We start from the raw sequence: 5,369 nt of genomic DNA on the forward strand, positions 1-5,369 counted from the left end.
GTGCATAAAGGAGATTTATTAGCAGATCAGAGGCTATCAGGCATTAAGCAAACAGGGAAATCACAGAGGTTCAAAGTTCACCACTGTCTCAACAATCATCCCTGATGCTCCCTAGGACTGCCGGATACTTCTAGAGTCTGAGTGACGTGAGGGCCCTGTGAGGCTGTGGACATTGTTTACGGCTGCCCAGGGCTTGGTTTAGAAGCACTGTCCCAATAATAATTTCCCCTTGAGCTTAGGACACATATACTGTATGTTCTCAAAAATCACAGTTTAGTGAACGCCTTTCCTGCTCGTTTCTAGTTCTTGGTGAAAGCTCCAGTCATCTCTGTGGTGGGTGCCTCTCTTTAGATACTACTTGGAAAGTCCTCGTGACCTGCTTATGATCGTTGTATTTGACCACATCTGCTAAGCAAGGGCTCTGCCCTCACCTTAAGCAAATAGGAAAACACACCCTTCTTCTCTTAAGGCTGCTCCACTGGTAACAATTCTATGGCTTATAAAGATGGGACCTACTCAGGGTCCAGAAGATAAACTATGGGAATCTTGTCTCCAGAACAAGAGAGAAACAAGCCCTATTTCCTGGAACTTTTCTGAGTATTTGGAGTCTGGGTCGTGCGGACTGGGCACTCACCATTACCAATTTCACCCTCCGGCATTCTTTAACTGGAGTTCGGCATCCTTTCTTCCAGAGAACCAGGGAGTTCATGGATTCCCAGGTCATCCTCAATTGTTACACAGTGTGTTACTATTAAGGAATAAGCAAATCACCTGGCAAGCAATAGAAGAATGAATCCAGCGATGTGGGAGTCACTCCATTACCGTTGATTGTGAGCAAATTCCTCAGCCTCTCTAAGCCTCAGTTGCCTCCTCTTTTAAATGGTGGTACTAGCAGCCCCTATCTCATGGCTTTGTTGTTTAGATGAAGCGTGGTAATGGATATAGAGTGCTGTAGCACAGTACCTGGCTCGGTGTTCAATAAATGTTAGCTTTTATTAGTTACTAGCATCAGTACACGTGGTGAGAGGCCCCATGCCTGTCCCAGTTGTTGGCTTATTATAGTCACTTTCCTAGAAATAGAAATGTTGAGGTGCCCTGAAATAAGAAAGAAACAAAAACAGTGTTTCTCAGTGAGACCTATGATGTGTTTTCTTCTCTCTTTTCCTTTTCCCCCTCAATGATGGAAAAACCAGGGACTTATTCACCCTCAGTACTTCAACTGCCTAACTTTTCAAGTTTCTAATCTTTTTTTTTTTTTTGCGGTACGCGGGCCTCTCACTACTGTGGCCTCTCCCGTTGTGGAGCACAGGCTCCGGACGCGCAGGCTCAGCGGCCATGGCTCACGGGCCCAGCCACTCCGCGGCATGTGGGATCTTCCCGGACCGGGGCCCGAACCCGTGTCCCCTGCATCGGCAGGCGGACCCTCAACCACTGCGCCACCAGGGAAGCCCTCAAGTTTATAATCTTTTATTGTCTGATTGTATTTTCCTTCTGCAACCCTGCCATGCTAACCAACCTATCTCATTTGAGATGGAAACGAGATAAAGAAATTAATGATTACTAAGTGCTTTGAAACTACAAAGGACTCTATAAATGCCAAAAGTCATTATTGCCTTTCAGTATAACAAAACAGTATAATAAAAATTGATCATAAAATCTCTCTGCTACTATGGTCCCTACTCTTTTTTCAAGTTAAAATTTACAACTATAGCCTGTTTGTTCAAAGCCACGAGGGACATGAAAACAATCCAATCATTTTCTAAAGTAGGTGTCCCTAATCAATTGAACGTAAAATGACTCCAGAGACATGAGCAAATCCATTGTGCAAAGTCCATATGAGAATATAACACATCATGATCATCATCTAATGATCATGATGATATTAGTAATGACATTACTGACTCTTCCCTCACCTGCAAGCTCTTTGTCTGCAATGAATGTGCTGTTCACATCCCTTCTGCATGTATTTGTTACTTTATATCACTACCCAGTGTTTGTTCCTATGCGCCCTGCGTCTACTGAATCCCGCGTGCCTAGAACCCGTGCTCCACAACAAGAGAAGCCACCACAATGAGAAGCCCGCGCACCGCAACGAAGAGTAGACCCCGCTCGCTGCAACTGGAGAAAGCCTGCACGCAGCAATGAAGACCGAACGCAGCCAAAAAAAAAAAAGCTGTTTGCTAGTTTTCCTATTATGATTCCATATAGGACAGCATTTTTTTTAAAAAAAATTATTGAAGTATAGTCGATTTATAATGTGTTAGTTTCAGGTGTACAGCAAAGTGATTCATATACATATATATAGATTCTTTTTCAGATTCTTTTCCATTATAGGTTATTACAAGATATTGAATATAGTTCCCTATGCTCTACAGTAGGTCCTTGTTGGTTACCTATTTTATATATAGTAGTTTAATCTAGCCAGGTATAACTGCCATACCTGGAAGCCCACCTATTTCTTTGTGTTTGGGGAAGCCTGGGGACTTTAGTAGGATTCTACAAATGAGTAATACATATGGAGTGATTCAAAGAATTGGGTTTCCATTAGAGGGTCTGAACATATTCATGACCCAGGATACAGGGTTGTTTTGAAACCAAATTCATATCAAATTGTTTAACAATTTTGAAATTGACTGCAACTTTAAAAACATTCTGTGATTTTTTGTTTTTATCCCGACACTGCCCTTTGATTTGACAAAGTAATGTTGGCACCTGACACTATTCCTTAACTTTATCAAGTGAGGATAATTAAAAGTTATTTGCGTTCAGTTATTTGCTTATCTGCTTCTTTGATTGTGCTTTCTCTTTTCATCAATACCAATTTTAGTTTCATTTAATCAAACTGGTGAAATAATTAGATAGATAAGAGATTTAAAGTAAAACTGATGCATCAACCTTGATAAGACCCTAAGGCCTCTTGGAATATTAACTTCCTTTATCACTGTTCTTCCTATGGTTCACCTTGATTTTTATATGCATTTTAACTTAGTGGGCGTGGGTACCGAGGGAGCTGTTGAAATCAACATGAAATGTCAAAAGGCAAGTAAGGTCAAAATACTTCAATATCTAATATTATGGGAGGAATTCCATAAATATTATAATTTGCTGACATATGTAGAAATTTCATGTACAATGAGAAACTGGGTCAAAAATGATCATTCAGGGCTTCCCTGGTGGCGCGGTGGTTGGGAGTCCGCCTGCCGATGCAGGGGATGCGGGTTCGTGCCCCGGTCTGGGAAGATCCCACATGCCGCAGAGCGGCTGGGCCCGTGAGCCATGGCCGGTGGGCCTGCGCGTCCGGAGCCTGTGCTCCGCAACGGGAGAGGCCACAACAGTGAGAGGCCCGCGTACCGCGAAAATAAATAAATAAATAAATAATAAAATGATCATTTAAAATTACTCAGAGAAAAGGAAAGATGTTGGATTCTTCATTTATTAAACTTCTAATGTAAGCATAATACCTTTCTTACTAGATTCTTGAGAGGTCTGAGATCACTGAGTGTTAGACATAGATGAACCGTAAATATGTTAGTCCAACTGTCTCAGGACCAGAGAGGTACACTGATTTTCTCAAAATCTGGTAAGGGAGGGAGTGAGAGATAGAAAATAGCTTCTGGACTCTTGGTGAAAGCTCTTTCCATGACTGATTGACAGACAAGGAGGGATTTTCACTACTCAGCATCCCAAACCCTCTCCAGTTCTCATTGTGTGAGTGTTAGTGTAGAGCCTTAGTGTAAAAACCTTCCCTCCTTCTCTCCATCCCCTGAAAAAGCCAGGTCATGGGCACATGATCCAGCAGATGCTCTCACCTGGGGCTTTGAATCTTGAAGGACTAAAGAAAAAGAGCCTGGGAGGTGAGATTTATAGTGCTGTAATCTACCAGCATTTCTGGCTGTGTCCAGGGACTAGTACACTCTTGCCATGGTGACTAGGCCCAACGGTGGCTGCCTTGCCTCCCTACTTTCCCTACCTTATCCAAGCATTCCTCTCCAGACTGTCAGTTCTATGAGTTTCCTGATGATTTCCCACTGTCTTTTTCTTTTACCCCAAGAACTCTGACTGATTCAGAAATTGGTACCACAGAGTGAGCTGCAGGCAACTGACCCTCAGGAAAAGTGATAAAATTGGGAATGGTTGAATGACATTAAAACTCCCCCTTAGAAATACAGTGGCAAAACAGATGCTTGAACCATTGCTTATGGTCACCTCGAATGCTGATTGAGGATATGATTTAAGGAGAACAGTATGAAGGGCATTAAGAGTTCAGGGATGGCCAATGAGATGGCTGCTTCTTATAGTGAATAGCTTAATGGTGAAAAAAGTCACCTGCCTCCGCTGATCTGAGATGGTCAAAGATAAACTCAGACTTTGGTCTGATCCTGTGTGCTGATGAATTACAGTATCGGTGGTATTCACAACCCTGACAGATTTTTTAGGTGCATATTGTGGCATTATTGGGTTAGACTGAATGCTGGAAAATTGCCATGGAAATATGTGAGAGGATTTAGAGGACCCTAAGAATGCTAAACCCTTAAATCTCATTGAATCTCCCTTGCCAGCTCAAGAAATCTTTCCTAGCTTGTCTAATGAAACGGTCCTTTTCTTGATTGAAGATGCTTTTTCACTTGAGGGAGTTGCCTTGCCAGATGAAGCCAGTTCTCTTCATCCTTCCCCACCAATCCCCAAGATTGTCAGATTTCAGCATGACCCTGGGAGGGGGCTGGCAATGACAAAGTCAAAAGCCAGAGAAGGCCAAAGAACTCCTAGATTTCTAGTTTATATTGGAGAAATCTGGGAAATCTGTGTGTGAGGATGCTTGATCGAGGATGAGAAATGTAATTTTGGATTGGTCTGGATCCAGTAATGCAAGATTCACTGTAGATTGAGCAGCTATACTGAATGCAAGGGGTGAAGAAGGGAAATGCTCCCAGGAGGCAAAACTTCAAGCCTTACACCTCCCTGGCATTTGACCTGGAGGGAGAGAAGCCCTGAGGCGTGGGTCTATACCAATGCATGAGCAGTAGTTAATGGTACGGCCAGATGATTAGGGGCATGGAAGGAACAAGATTCAAGACTGGAGACAAGGAGGTTTCGAGAAAAATGTGAGTGGGCTTCTCAGAGGAAATATTGATGTTCTTTGTGAATGCACACCAAAAAGCACGGCGTGCAGAAGCTTCTTATGTCTGTCTCATTTATTAATCTATCCATTAAAAAATGCTACACTGCATTTTATGGACATAAATATAAACACTTCCTATATAAATAGCAGCTGCCAAAACAAAAAAACAAACCAAAAAAAAACACCCAACATTGTATTGAGAGAAATACATGCTCAATGAAGTTTAGGTATTAACAGCCCAAGGGGTTCT

This window comes from Delphinapterus leucas, chromosome X, assembly GCF_059928025.1.
Source record: "Delphinapterus leucas isolate spDelLeu-1000000601 "Yukka" chromosome X, BTC_Dleu_Yukka2, whole genome shotgun sequence".
NCBI classification, from domain to species: Eukaryota; Metazoa; Chordata; class Mammalia; order Artiodactyla; family Monodontidae; genus Delphinapterus; species Delphinapterus leucas.